Raw genomic sequence first — 24,896 nt, 5'->3', positions numbered from 1 at the left:
TGCCGGTTTCCCATATGGGCATCTAGCTGGTCGCTGTGAGAAGAGGATGCCTGGACTCGATGGGCCCCTTTTGTCCTTATCCAGCAGCGGGGCTTTTCGGATGTTTCTATGGAGGCTCTGAGTTCAGAGGCAGTCTATCAAGACTCCAAGGTTCTTAGGGGCATTTGATTGTTGTGAGAACAGGAAGCTAGGCTAGAAGGACCATTGGCTTGATCCTGCAGGTTATTATTACGTTGCCACCTTGCTGAAGCTGTCAAGCAGTGCTGGCACCGGTGTAGGAAGGAACCACAGAAACCACACAGTCAAATCTTCCAACATGGAACTCAGCCGATTTTCAGTGGCTGCCATTTGCCGATAATGCGGGCCAGTTGTTTGAACAGTGAATGGATATTGCCGACAACTCTTGCCATTAAGCAGGTGCCAGATGGTAGGCGAATACCGTATTTTCCGCTCCATAAGACACACCTTTTTCCACCTAAAAAGTTAGGGGAAATGTCTGTGCGTCTTATGGAGTGAATGTGTGGTTGATCACTGGCTCCCTTTCTGGCCCCGCCCCGTGCCCCGCCCTCCATTGTTGAATGTTCTGCAGACGGAGGCTGTTTGTTTCCCCAGCGACATGTGACTGGCTGATTAGATTATCTGTCTGGAAACTGTAGAAATGGCTCCCTTTCCTTTCCTAAAGAAGCTGCAGAACTGTGAATTGAACCCCATAAAAACAGGATTTTTTCCCTTTGCGAAGTAAACTCAACAACTTTGAGCTGACCCTCAAGAAAACAGGGCTTTTCCCCTTTGCAAAAGAAACTGCAAAACTTTGAGCTGATCCTCAAAAAAACAGGGCTTTCCCCCTTTTCTCCTCTAAAAACTAGGTGCGTCTTATGGTCAGGTGCGTCTTATGGAGCGAAAAATAACGTTTTTTAGATGAGCAGAAGGTAGGGTGTACGAGGGAATCATTTCCTGTTGTATGCAGCACTGCTTCTGTTTTGCTGCAGGCCGCCTTCTGCCAAAAACAACACTGTTCCTTCTGCTGCTTGCTGTGGCAGACTTACAGAATTTATTACATAATTTACATTGGCGTTACGTTATTCTGCCACCATTAATTTCAATGCAAATGGGCAGGGGAGACTCATCAATTATGTATTGTTTGCAGATTCCATCTGAATTTTCCAATATCCTTTGACAAAAAAGACATAGGCAGAGAACACACTAGGATTCTTTGCTCCCTCTCACCCCCAAACATCAAAATGCTTTAGATGCTTCCTAGAATTTAACAAATAATGTCCCGTGAAGAGCCTGTGTGCCTTGCTCCGGGAAGGGAAGGTACAAAAGTTGTTGGGCCGATGGAAGAAGTTGTGTGGTTCTTTTGATCATAGCAGTACTGTAGGAAAATAAGGCATTTCATTCACAGGTGTAGGAAAGTTTCTCTTTGGCACTCAGGAAGACATTAAAACAACAAATCCTGTCACCAAAGCAAGCAGATTGCATCAGATCTGGAACAGAGAGAGAGAGAGCAAAGAGAATCCATTAAAAATAATTCAACAAAGGTAGAATCCACGGACCTATGAATTACCCAGGCTTATCTAGAGGCATTCCCTCACTTTAGCTTTGCACATCTGCAGAAATTAAATCACCTACTCAGACAAAAAGCATGCCTGCATTATCAGAACTGGATGCCTGATTTAGCAAGAAGGACAGGATACCTGCTCTCTTGCAGACTAGCACAAGGCCATGTTTTTCCTGCACAAACTTTCTCTGAAAGCTCTTGACACATCCTTCGTACAGTCTGAGCAAGCAGATTCTCCTAACAATGTCTTTTCACAAAGAATTGCCGACGAAGGAAGAATGGCAAATGAAATTAATGGACTATGCAGAATTAGATGAACAGGAAGGATTCGAAACCTGCGGGATCAGAGATTCTTAGAGGACTGGAGTAAATATCTGAGCTATTTGAAAAGCAATTGTGATAAACAGATTATGCTAGTAGGACTGCAAGAAGTTCTGTAAGGAGGATTATGTGAAATATTGCAAGGAAGACTTTCAAAAGAATTCTCAGTTAAGGACAATTAAAAGTAATAGAGAAATTAAGAAATGCAGAACAAGTGATAAAAAAACGGAAAATCTTCAGAGGCTGTTGACGGAAGTCTAAAATATTGTATAAGATAAGAAGTTATGTTAAATGACTGTTGGAATTTATATGTTAAAAAATTAATAAATATATAAAGGGACATATATAAATATGTAAAGGGACGCCTGACCATTAGGTCCAGCCGTGGCCGACTCTGGGGTTGCTCATCTCGCTTTATTGGCCGAGGGAGCCGGCGTACAGCTTCTGGGTCATGTGGCCAGCATGACTAAGCCGCTTCTGGCGAACCAGAGCAGCGCACAGAAACGCCGTTTACCTTCCCGCCGGAGTGGTACCTATTTATCTACTTGCACTTTGACGTGCTTTTGAACTGCTAGGTTGGCAGGAGCAGGGACTGAGCAAAGTGAGCTCACCCCGTTGTGGGGATTCGAACCGCCGACCTTCTGATCGGCAAGTCCTAGGCTCTGTGGTTTAACCCACAGCGCCTCCCACGTCTATCTATCTATCTATCTATCTATCTATCTATCTATCTATCTATCTATCTATCTATCTACCAATGTCTTTTCATGCTATCTCTTACAGTCAAGAACATAAGAAGCCAGCTGGTTTAGGCCAATGACTCCTCCAGTTCAGAATCCTGCTGTCGCAGTGGCCACCCAGATGCCTCTTTTGGGAAACCCGCAAGCAGATTCCAAGCAGAAGAGCATGTTTCCAGCAACTGGGATACAGCAGCGTTGCTGTCTCAGTGCAGCCTTCCCCATGAATTTGTCTAATCCTCTTCTAAAGCCTTCCAAGTCGGTGGCCATCTCTACCTCCTGTGGCAGTGAGTTCCATGTGGCTTAACCATGCGCTGCAAGAGGAAGTACTTTCTTTTCTCTGTCCTGAATATTCCAACACTTTTTTTACATCTCTTCACGGTGTATTAACTTATGGTCTGTGTGTGTGGTTTGGGAGCTGCACAGTCAGGGGAAAAACAATGCTGTCCAGGGTTGTAAAGACTGCGGAGAGAATAATTGGGTGCACTCTTCCCACTTTGGATCAAATCTACGCTTCCAGGTGCCATAAGAAAGCTGCAGAGATAGCGCAGGATAGTGCGCACCCTGGAAATGATCTCTTTCAGCTTCTGCCTTCTGGAAGAAGGTACAGGGTTATAAAGACTAGGACTAGCCGCCTGAGAAACAGTTTCTACCCAAATGCGACTTTGGTTTTAAACGCAATGTAAGGTATTCTGTATGGGAGTATATTGTATTTAATTATGGGGTATCAGAGTTTTTAGGGGGCTAACGAGGCTGGGATACGGTAACTGGGATAGCAGGCTTGTTGGTTTTGAATGTCTTATGTAGATTTTTTTTCTCCCCCAATTTCGTTGTTCTGTATGGGACAATGACAATAAAGATTATTGTATCATATCTACTCCACAGGCACATTGTCAAAGCAGATAAATATGATGAGAACTTCTGTACCTCCTAGTGTCGTGCATCGAGGACTCGCAGGATGACAGGTAGGGTGTGGAGGACACTAACAAAGAACAGGGCACAGCTGCAAGGGTGTAAAGGCCCGGTGGAGCATTTAGGGGGCTGCAAAATGAAACAGAACGCTGTGCGTTACTTCGCAAACATGGATCTTTGGTTCTAGGGCTGGCAGGGAAGGGGTCTGTATTGCTCGGAAGCTGCCAATGCCCCCCTCCAATTGAGGCACACCTCTCACACCAATCTTTCGTGTCTTTCTGCCCCTGGTGCTCCTCTGCCTCCTCTTTGCTTGCTGACCTGCCCTCTCTGAGCGAGCCACTGGTGAAAGGAGCGAGAAATCGATCTTTCAGTGTGGCAGAAACTAAAATCTTTGGAACATCCCTGCCTATTGACTTCAGGCAGGTGCCTTCAACTGTTCTCTATTTGGTGCTTGCAGAGAAATATTTTTATTTGGGCAAGCCTACCCAGATGTTTTAGAGAGCTGGTGCAATTTTACTCTATTATTTTAACTTTCCGAAAGTTTAATTTTTTCCTCAATGGTAATTTTTTACTTTAAACTTTTTTTGGAAACTGCTTTGAGGTTTTTTTTATTTTTCTTTTTTACAACCAAGCAGTATATAAAGGTAAAGGGACCCCTGACCATTAGGTCCAGTCGTGGCCAACTCTGGGGTTGCGGCGCTCATCTCGCTTTACTGGCCGAGGGAGCCGGTGTATGTGGCCAGCATGACTAAGCCGCTTCTGGCGAACCAGAGCAGCGCAGGGAAGCGCCGTTTACCTTCCTGCTGGAGCAGTACCTATTTATCTACTTGCACTTTGACGTGCTTTCGAACTGCTAGGGTGGCAGGAGCAGGGACCGAGCAATGGAAGCTCACCCCGTTGCGGGGATTCGAACCACCGACCTTCTGATCGGCAAGTCCTGGGCTCTGTGGTTTAACCCGCAGCGCCACCTGCATCCCCAAGCAGTGTATACATTTTATTAAATAAATAAAGAAGAGAAGGTGTTAGCCTCTATGCACATTGCCCCAGAGGAGGCATCTACTGGGTCAACCAGGAAGGAAGGGGCACACTCAGCGATGGCGTGGGGAGGGAGGGAGGACGGCTAGCAGCATTCTGTACTGCAACACTCAGTGCCTAGCTTCTCGACTTGCTCCTACAGAGACTTAACACCCCACTGAGGAGTGGGTGGGATTTAACCTGTAGATTCCCAAAAAAGCGACTTACTTTTTCTATTTCTTTGAACTCATCATAATCCAATGTATCTGGAAAGGTAAAAAAAAAGAAGTAAACACTTAATTTATGCATTTATTAATGTATATGTTTATTTATTAATTTATGTATTTATTAAACTGCCTTTACTGAATATGTGGATGGGCAACATGGATGGTTTTTGCTCTAAAGTGCTTTGGACACTGATGTCAGCTGCAGCCGGGATTTCAACAGTCCAGCAATGAAAATCCTTGGAGGTCATAAATCATGGAATTGTAGAGTTGGAAGGGACCCTGAGGGTCATCTAGTCCAATCTCCTGGAATGCAGGAATATACAGCTGCCCCATTCAAGGATCGAACCTGCAACCTTGGCATTATCAGCACCACGCTCTAACCAACTGAGCATGGAATCTACAGTTGATTTTTGTGGTATACAGTCATACCTCGTGTTACGTTTGCTTCGCGTTGCCGCTTTTCAGGTTACGAACGTGGCAAACCCGGTAGTGTTTACTTCCAGGTTCGCCGCACGCACAGAAGCGATCTGCATGCACAGAAATGCTCTATCGCGCATCGCGCATCGCGCATGCACAGCTCCAGCACTCTCCTTACGGACTTTTCAGGGTGCGAACGGCACCCCGAAACAGATCGCACTCGTAAGCAGAGGTACCACTGTATAAGAACTTCAGATTTAAACCACCTAAGACACATGGGAGCAAGTGGAATGATATTTTTAAACCAGCAACTGTAGAAATTTTATTATTATTATTATTATTATATTACTAATGTAATTACCTGGACGTAGTTGGGGCTGGTTTTTTTTGGGGGGGGGTGTAGGGAAAAACTGTATTTGATTGCTTGTATTTGATTATATGTTGTTCTTATATTCAACAAATAAAATATTATTTTTTTAAAGTATGCACTTTAACCACTACGGGGGGGGGGGGACTTCAGCTATTGTGGGAAAAAATACACATAAACCACATGTCTCTGAGGGGTTGGACTAGAACCAAATGGACCCTTTTAGGTCATCTGGTCTGGCGGGATTTTATTTCCTATGCTTTGGGCTTAGATGCTCAAAATTCACCATCATCTTGTAAGCATTCCAAGTTGGTGGTTATCACTGCCTCCTGTGGGAGGGATTTCCAAAAGTTAAATACAGTTGTACCTTGGATCTCGAACACCTTGGCTCCCAAACAAAGTGGCTCCCAAACGATCGAAAGCCGTAAGTGAGTGTTCCGGTTTGGGAACCAGAATGTCCGACGCTGCGTCCGATTGGCTGCAGGAGCTTCCTGCAGCCAATCTGAAGCCACGCTTTGGTTTTTGAACGTTTAAAAGTCGAACGGACTTCCGGAACGGATTCCATTTGACTTCCAAGGTATGACTGTATGCACTGTGCGAAAAAAGGCCTTTTATCTCTCCTGATATTTCCCAATTTCCAACATTCAGTTGATGAAGAAAAGTTTCCCTTGCAGCTGAAAGTTCAAAAACCGTGGCTTTAAACTGGCCCTGCTTCATTGAGGCCCCCAAACCCGAGGGTTTGACCCCAAACCTTCTGACCAGTTGGGGTGATCCAGTCAAATTTGGCCAGTCCATAGGCCCCAAGTGGGCCAAATGACACTCTCCACGCTGTTACAGTAGATCCTTCCAGATCATCATACCATAATAGTAGCTCTCGTTCGTGTAAAAGTCCTCAAAGGTATCTATGAGGAAAAAGTTGTAAGAATACTGAAGTGAGTAACAGAAATCATTGAAGACCAGGGTACTAATTCTGAATATTGACAAATATTCCTTTCCCACTTGTGCAAAGAATAGTCGCAATGTGAATCCCCCTCTGCCACCGTTAACTCTGAGGTCAGGTCAGAACAATTAATTTAATCGTGTTTATTAATTCATTGCATTTATATCCCAGCTTTCCACCCAAGGAGGTGTACTACATGGTTCTCCCTGCTTCTCATTTAATCCCCACAACCCCCCTGTGAGGTAGGTTAGGCTGAGAGGCAGTGACTGGCCCCCAAGGCCACACCCAGTGAGAGCTCCATGGCCAAGTGGGAGGATTTGAACCCAGGTCCTAGTCCAACACTCTAACCACTACACCGCACTGAAATAAAAACTGCAATGTACAATTGCAGTCATTAGAGACTTCCAATTCCATTAATGGAACAGGCAGGTGCCAAGTATATTATTACTATTTCCTTTTTAATGGAACATAATGAAATAAAATAAGGAACCCCATTATTATTACCGTTACTATTATTATTACATTACCCTCCCTTCACTCTAGGTTGCAACCATAAAACACAACACGGTTTAAAACGACTTAAAATCACAAAAATAAATGCATCCTAAAAATATCTACCTCATGGATCAAAGGTGTTCACTGGAAGCTACAGTATACAATGCAGGTGCCAGGGCACCTTTGTGGGACAGAGGTCCCACAACTTGGGGGCCACCACAGAGACGGCCCTCTCCCCCTGGTTTCCAAACTTTTGGGGGCCGCCCCCCTTTGTTCCATAAATCACCCTCCAGTGCCCCCTACCGTATAAAAAGCATTGTTCAGAATAACACTTTGCAGGACCCACTAAGGAAGATAATATAGTATGATACAGTTCTAAACAGTCAAAATTATTCAAAACCCAATGAAACCAGTTTAGTTTAATGAATTCAAATGAAACTGACATATTTAATCCAGTGAGACCAGCTTTTCAAAGTCAATGACACCTCCAGAGCCCCTTGCCTCTTAGCAACCCCCTCGGTAATCCCATCGACCCCCAAGGAGTGGTACCTCACAATTTGGGAACCACTGGTCTGAATGTTACAATGTGGGATGTATTTGGTAAGACTTCCAATTTGTTTTCCAATGCACCTGCCAAAACACTGGTTTGTCCTACCGTTCCTGTGACTCCCTCCAAAGCACAATTTGGAAAAACCAGCATGCAAATATAATGATTGGTGGTGATTAACAGATAGCTCTCTGTGCAGTTGTTAATACTCCCCTTAAAATTGCCAAAGTCTGATGGATTTTCTTACCGTTGATATAAAAGGAGTAATTCTGGTCGGCTTCCTCAAAATGTATAGTCACGCCAGCGGTGCTCCTTTCTAAGAAAGCAAAATTTCAAGCCTGTTCTGGATATTGACAAATGCCTCTTCTACACATAAGCCATTGGGGTCGTGGCCCAGATACAGAATCCTTAAGAGGCCTCCGATGAAGGAGTCTCCTACTTTGGAGGTCTTTAAGCAGAGGCTTGACAACCATATGTCAGGAGTGCTCTGATGGTGTTTCCTGCTTGGCAGGGGGTTGGACTCGATGGCCCTTGTGGTCTCTTCCAACTCTATGATTCTATGATTCTATGATTCTATGAAGGCATCCTTGATGATGGGTCAAATCCTTGGTCTGCCCCATGCTGTTCCATGGTCCCTGGTACCCGCATCTCTTTCCCAAGGAAAATACCTCTGCTCCCAGACCTATGCTGATCAGTCCAAATACCGTATTTTTTGCTCTATAAGACTCACTTTTCCCCTCCTAAAAAGTAAGGGGAAATGTGTGTGCGTCTTATGGAGCGAATGCAGGCTGCGCAGCTATCCCAGAAGCCAGAACAGCAAGAGGGATTGCTGCTTTCACTGCGCAGAGATCCCTCTTGCTGTTCTGGCTTCTGAGATTCAGAATATTTTTTTTCTTGTTTTCCTCCTCCAAAAACTAGGTGTGCCTTGTGGTCTGGTGCGTCTTATAGAGAGAAAAATATGGTGCATCTTATAGAGCGAAAAATACTTCCTTACTGGTAATAATAATAATATTAATATTTATTTATTTATTCCCCACCCTTCCCAGTTTCAAAACCGGGCTCAGTGTGGCTAACAGCAAATATAAAACACTGATTAAAATGCGGCTTAAAAACAGCATAAAACAGCATAGAATACAACATAAAATGCAGCATCAATATCAATAATATTCAAAAATTCAGGGGTCATTTTTGAAAAACAAAACAAAAACCCAGTCAGTAGACATTGAATGATATCCAGGGCTAACTGGCCAAGTTAGTCCTACTAGGGCCAGCAACGAAGTGTGTGAAAAGGAATTTAAATGTGGCTCCCAGAAAGGGTTTCTTCATAGAAGAGGAAAAGAAAAAAGGAATAGAGGATCAGGTTAATTCAAATTGAAGGCCAGGTGGAATAGCTCTGTCCTACAGGCCCTGCGGGAGGAGATCAAGTCCTGCAGGGCCCTAGTCTCGTGGGACAGAGCATTCCACCAGGTCGGAGCCATCACTGAAAAAGCCCTGGCCCTGGTGGAGGATAGTCTGGCTTCCTTAGGGCCCAGGACCTCTAAACTATGATTAGTCATGGACCTTAAGGTCCTCTGCGGGGCAGACCAGGAGAGGCGGTCCCGTAAGTACGAGGGTCCTAGGCCTTAGCGAGTCAGGAGATTCTTGAGGAGATATCACAGCACATACAGTGGTACCTCTGGTTAAGTACTTAATTCGTTCTGGAGGTCTGTTCTTAACCTGAAACTGTTCTTAACCTGAAGCACCACTTTAGCTAATGGGGCCTCCCGCTGCGGCCACACCGCCGGAGCACAATTTCTGTTCTCATCCTGAAGCAAAGTTCTTAACCTGAAGCTCTATTTCTGGGTTAGCGGGGTCTGTAACCTGAAGCGTATGTAACCTGAGGTACCACTGTAATTCCACAGAAGAACTTGCTTCAACATTACACAGTGATGGCCCGCAGGTTGGAGGACTTCCAAGGAGGACTGGACAAATTAACAGAGGAGAAAGCTGCCAATGCCTATTAACCACAATGGCCGTCCTCTGCGTCTATGGTTGAAGCAATACTTCTGAATACTAGGTGTTGGAAACAGCAAGATGAGAGAGGGCTCCTGTTCTGGGGTCCTGTTTGCAGGCTTTCCATAATGGGCATTTGGTTGGCCACTGTGAGAACAGGATTCTGGACTGGAAGGGCCCAATCCAGTAGGCTTTTCTTATCTCCTCGGGGATCTCCTGTCAAGAGCACAGCTCCACAGCTTGAACCCCCAGTCCTCAGAATAAGGCAATGGCTGCAGAGGAAACTATCAGGCCTTTAAATGTGCAGGTGCAGGATTTAGTCAGTGATCTCTAGTCAATGAATACATAGACAAGGCTATAACTATTTGCAGGAGTTGGGCCAGATGCCCCTTCTTTTTATTTTATTTTTATTTTGATAAAGTAATAATCATAAGCTATGGTTTTCCCAGTAGTGATGTGTGGAAGTGAGAGCTGGATCATAAAGAAGGCTGATCGCCAAAGAATTGGTGCTTTTGAATTATGGTGCTGGAGGAGACTCTTGAGAGTCCCATGGACTGCAAGAAGATCAAACCGATCAATTCTGAAGGAAATCAGCCCTGAGTGCTCATTGGAAGGACTGATCCTGAAGCTGAGGCTCCAAGACTTTGGCCACCTCATGAGAAGAGAAGACTCCCTGGAAAAGACCCTGATGTTGGGAAAGATTGGGGGCACAAGGAGAAGGGGACGACAGAGGACGAGATGACTGGACAGTGATCTCGAAGCTACCAGCATGAGTTTGTCCAAACTGCGGGAGGCAGTGGAAGACAGGAGTGCCTGGTGTGCTCTGGTCCATGGGGTCACGAAGAGTCGGACACGACTAAACGACTAAACAACAGCAATAATCATAAATAAATAAGAATAAAAATGTGCACCCCACCACCGAGAGCATTCCATTGTAGCTATCCAGCCTCCCAAAATTTCAGCACCTCTTGTGATGGTTTGACCCCTTTCCGTTTTATCAATACAAATTCTACTAACACCCTCCATAACTCCTCAAAATCCTTTCTCCTGCCTATTCCCCGTCTTACCTTAATGACACGTTAATTTATCATGAATAAGATGCCCCTATGAATGGCTTCAGGACACTGCTGAGGCAAACCGTGGTCCTGATACCCACACTTTGGTCCCTCTCCAAGGTGCTGATCTTGCCTTGCCTCACCTTCCTGTCTGCCTGGTACCCTGGGACAACTGACCCCTCCCTCTTCCCCAAGCCATCATGTCTGCATGTGGATCTGGACCATTTATTTATAAATTCATTTCCTATAAAATCCTCAGGCTGTCATTCTATAACATTTACTTATAATTATGCGTAAAAATAACACATGGGGAGACAAATCCTTATTCATGTATCCACGTGAGTGGCTTGCTTAACCCCGAAAAAGAGAAACTCTGGCTCAATAATCCAACCACCTTTCAAACTTCCCAGCAGGAGTGAAATTGAGTTAGCCAGAGACGGCTTGGTTTAGTCAATTTCCCCCCTGCATTGCTTGATTGTGGGAATATTTCTGTCAAGGGCCAATCGGTGTCCCCAGGAACACTTACTAAAGAGTTCTTCATGCTCTCCATCATAGCTGCTAAGTGGATATCGATTGTAATTACATTTTTGTTATTTTTCTATTATTATGGCACGTAGCCTGGAGATGCTTACATGACAAGTAGTATATATGTGTGTTTTTTTAATAAAGGCACCACCCACCAGATATTACAGAACAATTTAAGATTGCAATTCCGAACTGATGAGCCTGATATCTGCTGTTCTATTCTTTAAAATATACCGTATTTTTCGCTCTATAACACGCACCTGACCATAACACGCACATAGTTTTTAGAGGAGGAAAACAAGAAAAAAAATTCTGAATGAAACAGTGGATGTATCATTTTTGTGCTTCATGCTGTGACCACAGACATGTGGTTTGACGGTGAGTTTGGGGTAGCCCAATGCAAAAATCCTGGGAATCCATGTGGATCTGTGCTTTGTAACCACGTTTTTGCACCATTGTGGCCCCAGGCAACAGTGGGTGCGTGATTTTTTTGGTGCGGGCTGTAGCTGTAGACATGCTATGTGATCTGATGGTGAATTTGGGGTGACCCTGAGGCAGAATGCAGGAAAGCAGCAGCCTCCTCTACAGCTTTCCCTCCTTTGTGACGCGGGATCTGATTTTTGCCTGATTTTTGCCTCTGCACTCGGACCAGTCTGCTCCAGGGACCACACATTCGCTCAATAACATGCACAGACATTTCCCCTTACTTTTTAGGAGAAAAAAATGTGAGTGTTATAGAAAGAAAAATACGGTATATATATTTTTATGAAAGATTTCTTGGTTTGCAAAAGTATGTGCAATGTCTCTTTTTCCAAGTTGCGTTTTCTACGGATCAGTTTCATTTGCTGAGACATTAGCGTTACATCAGGAAGAAAAGGGGGAAAGAAGTGGAGGGGGGAATGGTGAGTGGGGTGGGGTTGGGTAGCAAGGCTTCTATTCTACTTAGTGTATGTGTGTGTGATGGCCTGGGACTTGGGCTCGGACTTGGAACCGGAGGAGTCTCGGTCCGCACCAGATCCTCTGCCTCAGACGGCAGCTGAACCGACTCTGGGGCCTGATCCTGAAGGGCCCCAGTCCGCACAGGTTCCCCTGCAACAAGCACCAGCTGGGCCAAGTCAGGGGCCTGATCCTGCCCTGGCTCCAGATGTGGGGATGACCTTGTTGCCCTCTTCTGGGCCATCACTTACAGCTGCTCCACTACCGGTTGGGTCAGGAGAGGCTGAGGCGGCCCCTGGGTCTAGTAACCCACCGACGTCTCCCGAGCTGTAGAGACTAAGGTCTGAGAGAAGGAGAGACCTGAGTACTCGCAGGAGGAGTGCTCGCCTTTGGGCGAGACAGGGAGGTGAATCGCCGGGGGATCAGGACCGACCGTTACCCCATCAGAGATAAAAGGCTGCTGGAGCAACATTGCTGCTTGCTGGAACCTGCCTGTTGCTCTGTGCCTGACCTTGCCTGGTTTCCGGCCTTGGCCCTGTTGGACTGACTCCTCATGGAATCCTTGGATCCGAGACCAGACCTGGACCGCGTTGCTCAGGTTAACCCCCGGGCCCAGCATAATGTGGGGTTTTGTGTCAGTGTCACCTGTGTGGGTTCTCTTTACTATTTGCCTATGTTCCTTTGGTGGTGAGAGAGGTTGGGGTTGGCCTAGGACAGGGGTCTGCAACTTTTTCAAGGGGCTGCTCCACAGTCCCTCAGACCTTGTGGGGGGCCAGACTATATTTTGAAAAAAAAATATGAACAAATTCCTATGCCCCACAACTAACCCAAAGATGCATTTTAAATAAAAGGACACATTCCACTCATGTAAAAACACACTGATTCCCGGGCCATCCGCGGGCTGGATTGAAAAGGCAATTGGGCTGCATCCGGCCCCTAGGCCTTAGTTTGCCCAACCATGGCCCAGGGTGCGGTTGGTTGTCTTTCATTGGCTGTGGTGAACTTTGTTTTCATGTGTGTGACTGGGGTGGGTCTGTTTTTTTATCAGGTTAGCCAGATGGATTCATATGCTGTTGACGGGTTCTTGTTGTTGTCTTGTTGGGCTGTGTATGTGATAAAGTGTTGGAGAACAGCCAAAGGTGTCATGGGCTTTGAAGACACTCAAACTCAGGACGCAAGGGAGAAACGTGCTAAGAGGAAGGCACCCTTGGAAAACCCTCACTGTGATCAACTCCTGCCCAGAAACCAATGTCCCCACTGTGGAAGGACGTGTGGATCCAGAATTGGCCTCCACAGTCACTTATGGACTCGTTGTTAAAACCGTGTTTATGGAAGACAATCTTACTGACCAAAGAAGAAGAAGAAAAATTGATAAAGGGTATCCATACCGGGGTGAAGGCATCTTCTTCTATTTGTCCCCGTGTCAGTTTCAGCTTATTGGTTAGTTTTTCTAATAAGGCTGTTTCCCAGACTATTTGGTACCATTGGTCCATGCTTACTCCTGACAGGTCTCTCCAGTGTCTGCCTATGATGCTTCTGGCTGCTGAGAGAGTAGGTGGGTTATGAGCTCTTTCCGTTGCGAATGGGCGCTATTGTCTTGGAAGACGTTTAGTAGTGGCAGTTCTGGGGTGACTTCTAATACAGTCATACCTCGTGTTACGTCCGCTTCATGTTACGTTCTTTCAGGTTACATCCTGCGGCGACTCAGAAGTATCAGAAAGGGTTATTTCCTTTCTCGCGCATGCGCAGAAGCACAAAATGGCGTCACATGCATGCGCAGAAGCAGCGAATTGCAACCCGCGCATGTGCAGATGCGCCGCTGCAGGTTGTGCTCTTTTCATGTTGTGAACGGGCCTCCGGAATGGATCCCGTTCGCAACCAGAGGTACCACTGTACTTGCTTAGTTACTTTGCATATTTCTTGTATGATTGATGTCCAGATCTGCAGTTCTGCTCTGAGTAAGGACTAAGATTGGATGCAACTCGTAAATGTTAGTAATGAGCAGGTCAGCTGCTCCCCTGCGAGGGGGAACTGGAGTTCAAACGTTAGGAGAGCCTGCTGGGTCAGGCCAAAGGGAGCCCATCTAGGGTAGTATCCTGTTCTCACAGTGGCCAACCAGATGCCCCCATGGGAAACCCACAAGCAGGACCCCAAGCAAGAACGTTCTTCCCTCCTATGGTTTTCAGCAACTGGGATTCAGAAACATTACAACCTCTGACTGTGACGAGAGAGCTTATTTGTAATGGCTAGTTGACATTAAGATCAAACCTCTCCATTCTGAAGGAAATCAGCCCTGAGTGCTCACTGGAAGGACAGATCGTGAAGCTGAGGCTCCAGGACTTTGGCCACCTCATGAGAAGAGAAGACTCCATGGAAAAGACCCTGATGTTGGGAAGGATTGAGGGCACAAGGAGAAGGGGACGACAGGGGACGAGATGGTGGGACAGTGTTCTCGAAGCTACAAACATGAGTCTGACCAAACTGCGGGAGGCAGTGGAAGACAGGAGTGTCTGGCGTGCTCTGGTCCAGGGGGTCACAAAGAGGCGGACACGACTAAACGACTAAACAACAACAACAGTTGACATTGATAGTCCTTCTCCTCCTTGAATTTGGCCAGTCCTCTTTTAAAGCCATCTAGGTCCGTGGCCATCATTGCCTCCTGTGGCAGGGAGTTTCATAGATTAACTATGAAGTTATCAGGAGGGCCAGTCCACTTTTTGGCTACCGTAGTCTCCAGGTTCTAGCTCCATAGACAGTAATAATAATAATAATAATAATAATAATAATAATAATAATAATAATAATTAAATTTATTATTTATACCCCGCCCATCTGGCTGGCTCCCCCCAGCCACTCTGGACGGCTTCCAACAAAACACTAAAATACAATAACCTATTAAACATTAAAAGCTTCCCTAAACAGGGCTGCCTTTAGATGTCTTCTAAAAGTTTGGTATTTATTTTTCTCTTTAAAATCTGGTGGGAGGGCGTTCCACAGGGCAGGCGCCACCACCAAGAAGGCCCTCTGTCTGGTTCCCTGTAACTTGGCTTCTCGTAGTGAGGGAACTGCCAGAAGGCCCTTGGAGCTGGACCCAGCGTCCGGGCAGAATGATGGGGGTGGAGACGCTCCTTCAGGTATACTGGGCCGAGGCTGTTTAGGGCTTTAAAGGTCAGCACCAACACTTTGAATTGTGCTCGGAAACGTACTGGGAGCCAGTGTAGGTCTTTCAAGACCGGTGTTATATGGTCTCGGCGGCCGCTCCCAGTCACCAGTCTGGCTGCTGCATTCTGGATTAATTGTAGTTTCCGGGTCACCTTCATAGGTAGCCCCACATAGAGTGCATTGCAGTAGTCCAAGTGGAGATAACCAGAGCATGCACCACTCTGGCGAGACAGTCTGCGGGCAGGGAGGGTCTCAGCCTGCGTATCAGATGGAGCTGGTAGACAGATGCCCTGGACACAGAATTGACCTGTGCCTCCATGGACAGCTGTGAGTCCAGAATGACTCCCAGGCTGCGCACCTGGTCCTTCAGGGGCACACTTACCCCATTCAGGACCAGGGAGTCTTCCACACCTGCCCGCCTCCTGTCCCCCAAAAACAGTACTTCTGTCTTGTCAGGATTCAACCTCAATCAGTTAGCTGCCATCCATCCTCCAACCGCCTCCAGACACTCACACAGGACCTTCACCGCCTTCACTGGTTCCGCTTTGAAAGAGAGGTAGAGCTGGGTATCACCCGCATACTGACTCCTCCCTGAACTTCCTTCCCTTTCTAGTCATCTGTTTTTCAGGGTCGGGTGACTTGTGATGTCCGAGGTTTCCCTTCCTCACCACTTGCTGTGAAAGTTGTTTCCCTTCTTAGTCTTAAGGAATTTCCCTCATTCTTTACCTCTGACACTCAGTCCTTGGTTGGGAGCCCAACCGTCAACTTCTTATTTATTGCATGAGATCTCATATTCATCTTGATTGTTAAAACAAATCTCAAAGTGACTTACCCCCCCAGAAAGAGAGGGAGAAAACAAAACAGTGCCATTATCAGCAAAACGACAGTTTTTCATCATTTTAAAAAAGTGGTAAGCTAAAAACCAAATTAAAATGCTGTCAGTAATCTACATATCTGGATAAAGGTAAAGGTAAAGGTACCCCTGCCTGTTCGGGCCAGTCTTGCCAGACTCTAGGGTTGTGCGCTCATCTCACTCTATAGGCCGGGAGCCAGCACTGTCCGCAGACACTTCCGGGTCACGTGGCCAGCGTGACAAGCTGCATCTGGCGAACCAGCGCAGCACACGGAAACGCCGTTTACCTTCCCGCTAGTAAGCGGTCCCTATTTATCTACTTGCACCCGGAGGTGCTTTCGAACTGCTAGGTTGGCAGGCGCTGGGACCGAACGACGGGAGCTCACCCCGTCGCGGGGATTCAAACCGCCGACCTTCTGATCGGCAAGTCCTAGGCTCTGTGGTTTAACCCACAGCGCCACCCGCGTCCCTACATATCTGGATAGGAATGCCCAAGCACAAATAGTTCTTGAGCAGGTGCTGAACAAAGTACACAGCTTTATGGCTCAGTTGGTAGAGCGTGAGATTCTGAATCTCACGGTCCTGGGTTCAAGCACCACACTGCGCAAAAGATTCCTGTGTTGCAGGGGGTTAAACTAGATGACCCCTGTGGTCCCTTTCCAACTCTACAGTTCTATGATTCTATGTCAATAGGCAGGGAGTTCTTCTGAACTCTCTCCCCCTTGATACACCTTAGAATTCGTCTGGTTTGAGGATCGAAACCGGGAAAGGGGGGGGGTGAGAGTTTTGGAATCCAAAGGGTGTATAATTATATGTTGTTGTTGTTGTTGTTGTTTTGTTATTTTGTTTTGCAATTAATATAAAAATTGGGAAATTCGTGGAAGGGAACTTGGGTCGACCTTAGAAAAAGGGTGTAAAGAATGAGTATTGTTGTTTAAATTGAGGTCTATAAGTTAAAATTGGTTAATTAAGATGAATTAAGTATAATAATAATAAGGTAATAGCTGGGGACAAGAACTTGCTGAGCTAACTATTGGAATTGGAATACAAGAAGGGGAGGTGTGGAGAAGTCAGGGAAAGATGTTAAGAAAATAAGGATTTGAAACTATACCTGTTATTTGTGTTGTGTTTGTTTGTATTTTTGTGTCTGTTTAAAATTTGTGAAATTTTAATAAAAATGTTTTTTTAAAAAGAAGAAGAATTCGTCTGGTTTGTTTCAAAGAGGGGCAGGCTTAGCATTTGCACATGCTCATTTGGGATTAAATTAAATGCAGAGCCATGAAAGGCAAGTTCCTCTTCATTGGGGATCTTCTGCTCATTTATGAAGTCAGTTTGACCTGATGCTTCTTCTTCATTCTGCCCAGAGAGCAGTTTCACAGGCATCCTGAGTCAGCTCATCGCCTTAAATCATCTTTTTCTTCTTTGGCGATCCCTCGTAGCTGAGTAAGATTGTCTTCCATAAACACGGTTTTAACAATGAGTCCATAAGTGACTGTGGTGGCCAATTCTGGATCCACACGTCCTTCCACAGTGGAGAAATTGGTTACTGGGCAGGAGTTGATCATGGTGTGGATTTGCCCAGCGTGCCTTCCTCTTTGCACATTTCTCCCTTGCGTCCTGAGGTCGAGTGTCTTCAAAGCCCATGACACCTTTGGACAAGGCTGTTCTCCAACTGGAGCGCTCGCAGGCCAGTGTTTCCCAGTTGTCTGTGTTTATACTACATTTTTTTTAGGTCTGCCTTGAGACAGTCTTTAAACCTCTTTTGTTGACCACCAGCATTACGCGTCCCCTTTTTAAGTTCGGAATAGAGTAGCTGCTTTGGAAGACGATCATCAGGCACAACATGTCAGCCTGCACAGAACCCAGCCAGCTCCAAAACAGAATATAGTAAAACTACCCCAAATCTGAAAGCAACAATGATCCATTCAACTGGGAAATAAATGCAAGGACTTAAAGAGAGCCCTGCCACTGGATCAGGCCAAATGGGCCTCCATCCAGTCCAGTCTCCTGTTTTCTCAATGGCCGGTCAAATGCCCCAAATGTGAAGCCTAAAGCAGGGTGTTGAGTGAAACAGCAACTCTCCTAATTTTTTGGAAATTGGCATTCAGTTAATATCTGCACCATATATATATTAAGGCACATTTACTACACATATGGGACGCAGGTGGCGCTGTGTGTTAAACCACAGAGCCTAGAGCTTGCTGATCAGAAGGTTGGCAGTTCGAATCCCCGCAACGGGGTGAGCTCCCATTGCTCGGTCCCTGCTCCTGCCACCCTAGCAGCTCAAAAGCACATCAAAGTGCAAGTAGATAGATAGGTACCGCTCCGGCAGGAAGGTAAACGGCATTTCCGTGCGCTGCTCTGGTTCGCCAGAAGCGGCTTAGTCCTGCTGGCCACATGACCCAGAAGCTGTACGCCGGCTCCCTCGGCCAATAAAGCGAGATGAGTGCCACAACCCCAGAGTCGGCCACGACTGGACCTAATGGTCAGGGGTCCCTTTACCTTTTTTACTACACATTTAAAGCACATAGTGCCACCCCCAAGAATCCTGGGAACTGTAGTTTGTTAAGGGTGCTGGAAATGGCAAACTACAGTTTCCAGGGTTCTGTTTTTTGAGGGAAAGGACACACCATGTGCTTTAACTGTGAGTTGAACGTGCTTTCAATAAACGGCGTGGCTGCGACCTCAGAAGCGTTCTGCCTTCTGCTGCAGATTAAACTCTGCCCCCGCCCAAAGCCTTAACTGCTCTTGTGCTCAGATCCTACTTGGAGGTTTATATAATAATAATAATAATAATAATAATAATAATAATAATAATAATAATAATTTATTATTTATACCCCGCCCATCTGGCTGGGTTTCCCCAGCCACTCTGGGCGGCTTCCAAAAGAATATTAAAATACTATGATACATCAAACATTAAAAGCTTCCCTAAACTTTTAATGAGTCATGAGTACAGGAGGTTTTGCTTATGTTCTCATGCTATTAGTGTTTTCGAATGATGTTATGGCCTTTGGCTTGTGCAATAAATGTTTATCTTCTGGCTAACTGGATGTTTAATAAGACTTGCTTTAGAAACAAATCAATTTATGGCTTCTCTGTGACTTTGTAAAATATTATCTATAACTTTCCTTGATGATACCTGGGAGGAAAGTCATAACATTCCCCCACCCTGAGTAAATGAGTAACTACTTCCCATTTCATTTTCTTTTTTAAAAGCTGCTAAAATGACATTTGAGGGTAAAATTATAACTAATCATTTCTGTCCATCCGTCCCCCGCCTGCCTAAAGGATTCATTCCTTCTCATTCCCTTAAAAAAGAAATGAATAACCTGCTAAAAATGAGTTGGTAAAGTTTGCCTAGTTGCAAAGCAAAATAAAAACAAAGATGCTCTTTCAAAGAAAAAACGTAGCTTTTAAATGACTTTCCTAGGTCTGAGTGCTCATTCAGATGTTTTGAGACTCAAAAAAAGCCTTGCGGTTATACCTAAATGGGTGCAATGTCCAAACTTCCTCCATAAGCCGGTCTGTTTGGGACAGTCACCCGTCTGTCTGAAATCTCACTGGGTCAAAGCAAACGAGCAAAAGGCAAAAACAAGAAGTCCAAACCTCCTGAATGAAGGAGATGCAAGAGATCAGGCAGTGCGACTTACCTACAGAACTCTGAAGGATAGCGATGAGCAGGAATAAGGCTCCCATCTTCACGTATGCCATTGTTCAAAGTCCAGAGAGTCTGTCAGAGCACTCCTTAGCTGAGGACTGCTCCTTTCGCTGTTTTAACAGGAAACAACACCAGTCACCACCACCCTCTATTGTGAAACAGAAAAGCCTGGATGCAAAGGGGCTTTTTCGCTTTGACAAAATAAAAATCTCCCAAGATCTTTTTCTGGAGAAACCCGTGTTGTGCAATCATCATGTTAGGTAGGCCAAGGAAACGGGCGTAACCCCTCCAAGGAAAGATGTTTTCTTGCAGGGGACGAATGTTTCCTTATCACCTCTGCCACTTATGATCATTACAGGGTTACATTTTGTCCCGTTCAGAGTAGACTCACATTTTTGTTGTTGTTTTGTATCCCGTGCTAGTCCTGTTCTGAGTAGACTCCCTGAAATTAATGGACCTAAGTTGGTCTGGTTTATTCATTAATTCTGCTCTTGAGTAGAACTATCACTGCATACAATTTGCTTTCGACTGCTTTTAATAGGGAATCTTAAATTGTTGTCGCCCATGCTGGGACCTGACGGGTTCAATACATTGAAACTTTGCTTATTTATTTCTGCAGAAGGAATCGTCTTGATTAGCAGGTGCAACATTTTATAAGTATTCCTATTGCTTTAATGGATTTCTAGCCCAATGCTTAGGGATTATTCCATGGAAAGAGAAAACTTTAGGCCCTAGATGTTGATGGACTCCAAATCCCATCAGCTCCAGGAGTCAGTGTGGCTCATAAGAACATCAGAAGAGCTTGGCTGCTGGATCAGTCCCAAAAGGAGCCCATCCAGTCTAGTATCCTGTACTCACAGCAGCCACCCCATAGCTGTCAACTTACAGATTTGAAAATAAGGGACCAGCAGCCAAAATAAGGGATTTTCCGGGCACAAGCATGTTCAACTTCTGAGCCAAAGGCAGAAAGCCCAGCCAGAAGCCAAACGAAGCCTCAAGCGGTGGTTCCCACAGCGCAGCAACCCGGCAAAGGGGACGCAGCAAGGGAAACCACCGTCACCTCTCCGCTGGGAAGCGCTGAGCAAAGGCGAGTCCCCAGGCAATGCGGCCGATTTGATCAGCACAAGGCATGCAAGCTCCACCCCCCAGTCGTTCTTAGACTCCTTATTGGGTGAGCAACGCAGCCAAGCAACACAGTTGGAGCCTCCCTCCTCCCTGGCTGGCTGGCAGGGAGGGAGGGAGAGGAGCTGCTTCCTTTGAAACCCGGGAAATTTAAGGGACATCATCAATGAGGGACAGCAGCGGGACACGGCGCTGGGATAAGGGAGTTTCCCGCCAAATAAGGGATGGTTGACAGCTATGAGCCACCCAGGTGCCCCCAAGGGAAACCCACAAGCAGGAATCAGGCCCAAGAGCACTCTCTCATCCTGGGGTTTCTAGCAGCTGATATTTGAGCATTCCTGGCCCCAAACGTGGTCAGGGATAATGGAAGCTGTAGTCCAGTTTCTGCCAGTCAGTGTAGACAACACTAAGCTATATGGACCAATGCTCTGGCTGGGCATAAGGCAGATTTCTTATGCCCTTATGTATAATGGTGATCAAAAGTCATACCATTTCTTCTTTTCTTTAGTAAGCAAAGTTTAAGGGTGAAACAGGAAATTGCAAAGGTCAAATGGATGAAGCTGTTGGTCGAACCCGAGTACGTTTTGATGTCTTCATTACTTCCTTTATAGGTTTTCCAGAGGAGTTTTGTTTCCCTCTATGGGGGTACGGGCTGAGTTGGTTATTCCCCAGCGGGTTTTCATGGCTGGGGTGCTGAGTTAAATTCATTTTTGAGGGGGTCTTGAGTGCTCTCTCCCTCAGAGAAGCCTGCCTGCCTTCTCTCTGTGTGAATCTCAAATTTGATATTGTTTGGCCACCCCTGCTTCTGCGGCCTCAATCCCAGGAGAGGAGAGGCGAGCCCTGGAGCAGAGACTCACACACAGTGGCAACCGGGCACCATCCTCTGAGAGCCATTAAACTCTGCTGTGTCTTGTATACAGAAGCATGTTGCCTTCAACACGGGAGGAATAGCACATAGCCATTGTTGCTAGTAGCCATTAATAGCCAGTACGTTTCTGAGCACAATTCAAAGTGTTGGTGCTGACCGTTTAAAGCCCTAAATGGCCTTTGTCCTCAGGGAATTTGTCTAGTCTTCCTTTAGAACCCACCTTGTTTTGTGAATATTTTTTAAAACTGTTTTTAATATTGCATTTTAATGTTGTTGTTATTACTAATTAATTAAAATTTATCAAATTAATTAAATCCTTCATCTGAGGATCACAGAGCAGTTTACAACATAAAATCACAGTATTTCCCCTCCGTAATGTAACTCACCTTAGGGCAAAGAGAGGGCAATCAATGTTTATTTATTTCAAGACATGTTTACACAGCTTAATTGTAATAACAAACCTCAGATCAGTTTAGAGGGGGGGACAATAAAAGTAGCAATAAGAAAAATCAACAATTTAAAAGTTTCTAAAAAACCCCTCTCACCGGCTTTCTTAAAAGCTCGGCAGGCTTGTCTAAACAATGTTTTTAGCAGGCTCCGACAGTGCAGTGATCTCAATAGCCTGGAGTTCCAATGGGAATAATAATAATAATAATAATAATAATAATAATAATGTGTGAATGCCACAGCTTAGTGAGCCACTGTGTGAACAAGTCTTTCTTTATATAACTTTTATTAAATTTTATAATTTACATTTCATTTAAACAACCTTAAATCAATGATTTCCCTTCTTTTCTTTTCCGTGGTTCATTTTGCATACCATACATCCCTGCATATTTTACATGAACTCACTAAACCGCTCCGTAATCCATTGTTACATCCATCAGAACTTATTTACACTGTTGAATTTATCGTAATTTGAACAAGCCTTTTCCTTTTGCCCATCCTGGGTCTCCCAATGTACAGTTTGACTGGGCGGCCCTGTTGTGTTTCGTTTATGGGTTCTGACCTTGTTCTTACGGTTTCATAAGAGGATTGGACAGATCCATGGAAGCAAAAGCTATTGAGGGCCACTGGCCACAACAGCTGTGCTCTGCCTACACCATCAGAGGAAAGAACACTTCTGAATCGCAATATTCGGGTCCTACTTGTTGGATTTGCACAGGCACCTGCTTCGCCACTTGAGAACAGATGCTGGGCTAAGCGAGCCATTAGGATGATCCAGAAAACCTCCAGGATTTACAGAAGCCATCCCAGTTTCTGATTTGACCCTGGAATATCCCGCTTTCCCCCTTGCAACGAACCTGTTTTCATCAGAGAAATGCTGGAGGGTATGAGCAGACTCTGGATCTTATGTTCTTATGAGCCTTTATGCTAGTACAGTGGTACCTTGGGTTAAGAACTGAATTCGTTCTGGAGGCCTGTTCTTAACCTGAAACTGTTCTTAACCTGAAGCACCACTTTAGCTAATGGGGCCTCCCGCTGCCACCGCACGGTTTCTGTTCTCATCCTGAAGCAAAGAACCCGAGGTACTGTTTCTGGGTTAGTGGAGTCTGTAACCTGAAGTGTCTGTAACCTGAAGCGTCCATAACCCGAGGTACCACTGTATAGTGGGTGGGGTGTTTTCTGGGAGGGGCAGGAAATCTCTTGCGGCTGCCCCTGGCAATTCAGCAAGCCCACCTGAGAGACTTCAAAAGGGAGCGGTACTTACGTGTCTAGAGGGAATTCAAGAAGAAGCCACAAGTGACAGACCTCAGGAATGCAGCTCAGCTCAGTTAAACTGAAAGCGAAGGTGGATCTCAGCGCACAGAGAGGAGGAGGAGGGTGGGAAGTGGGGAGGCCTGTGGAGAAAGAACAGAAACTGCATCTAAATTTGGGTTCTGGGGAATTTTGGAGGGCTAGTTCAATCTTGCCCAACCTCCAACTCGGAGCATTGGCCCAACAGCCAGAGTTGAAAATTGTACACACTTATTTTATGAAGATTTTTGCAGCACTTGGTTGTAAAATAACCCCCAAAACAACGCCTCTTTTCCTGAATCGTTGGAACACTCCATGCGTCTTATTTGCTATGGATTTAATAAAACGAAAGGAAACCTCAAAGCGGTTTACCAAACAGCGAAGCAATAAAGCAAATTCCAGCAAGCCTGCAACTCACATGGGGTCAACGTTCCAGCATCTCCCTGCCTCTTGATATCTGGCAACTCTAATCTTCTCGGCACACAATAAAAAGCATATTTGTTAAGGCAAAGTCTGTCCAGACATGCAGAACGTCAGCATGTATTTTAATCTGGTGTTTATTGCCGGCTTTTAAAGGGTTTAAAAATACAGTGAGCCCGCAACTTATAAGCACATTTAACTTGTGCGTATTCCTCTTTACATGTGTGGGGGAAAATAATAATTTTTAATTAAAAAGGGGTCAGTATTCCTGGAAAAATGACTTTCGCCATCCCAACCGCCATCAGACCCAAAGTGTTTAGACTATGCGCAATCTTGGTGTATTTCAAAATGTTGCCACACTAACGCATCAATTTCCTACAAATGAGGAATAAGTATTATGAGGCACCTGTAACATTGCCAATTCTGCCAACCGAAGCGGCCTAATGGGTGAATATTGTCTAAGGCGATCTCGCAGGTACATTCATCCCAAGCTCTTTTTTTTAAAATTGATTTTAACATATAAATTATAAAATGTACCACAAAACTTATCACATACAATCTTTTTAGACTTCCATCAGCACCTCTGATGATTCACCGTTTTAACCACTTCTTATGCATTTCTTAACTTTATATTGCCTTTACATCTCTTAACAAATCATCCTTCCCCTTCTCCATTTTTGCAATACTTCCAATAATACTCCTCACAAAACTTCTTGCAAACCTACAAACGTCGTCTGATCTTCACAAATACTTTTCAAGTAGTCCTTAAATTTACTCCAGTCTTCCGTGAATTTCTGGTCCCGCCGGTTTCGAATCCTTCCTGTTAGTTTATCTAGTTCTGCATAGTCCATTAACTTCATTCTCCATTCTTCAATCGTCAGTAATTCTTCTTGCTTCCATTATTGGGCCAGTAATATTCGTGCTGCTGTTATTTCATATAAGAAGAGCTTACATTCCTTTCTATTTATATCACTCCCCACAATGCCCAGTAAAAATGCTTCTGGTTTCTTTATGAATGTATATTTCAACA

The 24,896-nt window shown here is 45.2% G+C and overlaps 2 long non-coding RNA genes across 4 annotated transcripts; both read right to left on the bottom strand.

Moving 5' to 3' along the window:
• Window positions 1-1,028: 1,028 nt before the first annotated feature.
• Window positions 1,029-4,299, bottom strand: LOC309520709. The gene is made up of 2 exons (XR_014214322.1): window positions 3,544-4,299; window positions 1,029-1,487 (listed from the first exon to the last, which is right to left on the bottom strand). It is a non-coding gene; the product is annotated as an uncharacterized lncRNA (long non-coding RNA).
• A 92-nt stretch (window positions 4,300-4,391) lies between these two features.
• Window positions 4,392-23,831, bottom strand: LOC309520661. Of its 3 annotated transcripts, none has more exons than XR_014214281.1 (5): window positions 23,421-23,831; window positions 19,712-19,867; window positions 7,783-7,851; window positions 6,414-6,455; window positions 4,392-4,808 (listed from the first exon to the last, which is right to left on the bottom strand). It is a non-coding gene; the product is annotated as an uncharacterized lncRNA (long non-coding RNA). The 3 variants fall into 3 exon arrangements; XR_014214282.1 differs by having other exon boundaries at window positions 4,393-4,808; window positions 19,712-19,829; window positions 23,417-23,831; XR_014214283.1 differs by lacking the exon at window positions 23,421-23,831 and having other exon boundaries at window positions 19,712-20,052.
• Window positions 23,832-24,896: the final 1,065 nt, after the last annotated feature.

The sequence above is a fragment of the Podarcis vaucheri genome (assembly GCF_965113315.1).
Source record: "Podarcis vaucheri genome assembly, chromosome: 16".
NCBI classification, from domain to species: Eukaryota; Metazoa; Chordata; class Lepidosauria; order Squamata; family Lacertidae; genus Podarcis; species Podarcis vaucheri.
The sequence above is the reverse complement of the archived record's forward strand: the minus strand, read 5'-3'. Positions and strand labels throughout refer to the sequence as shown.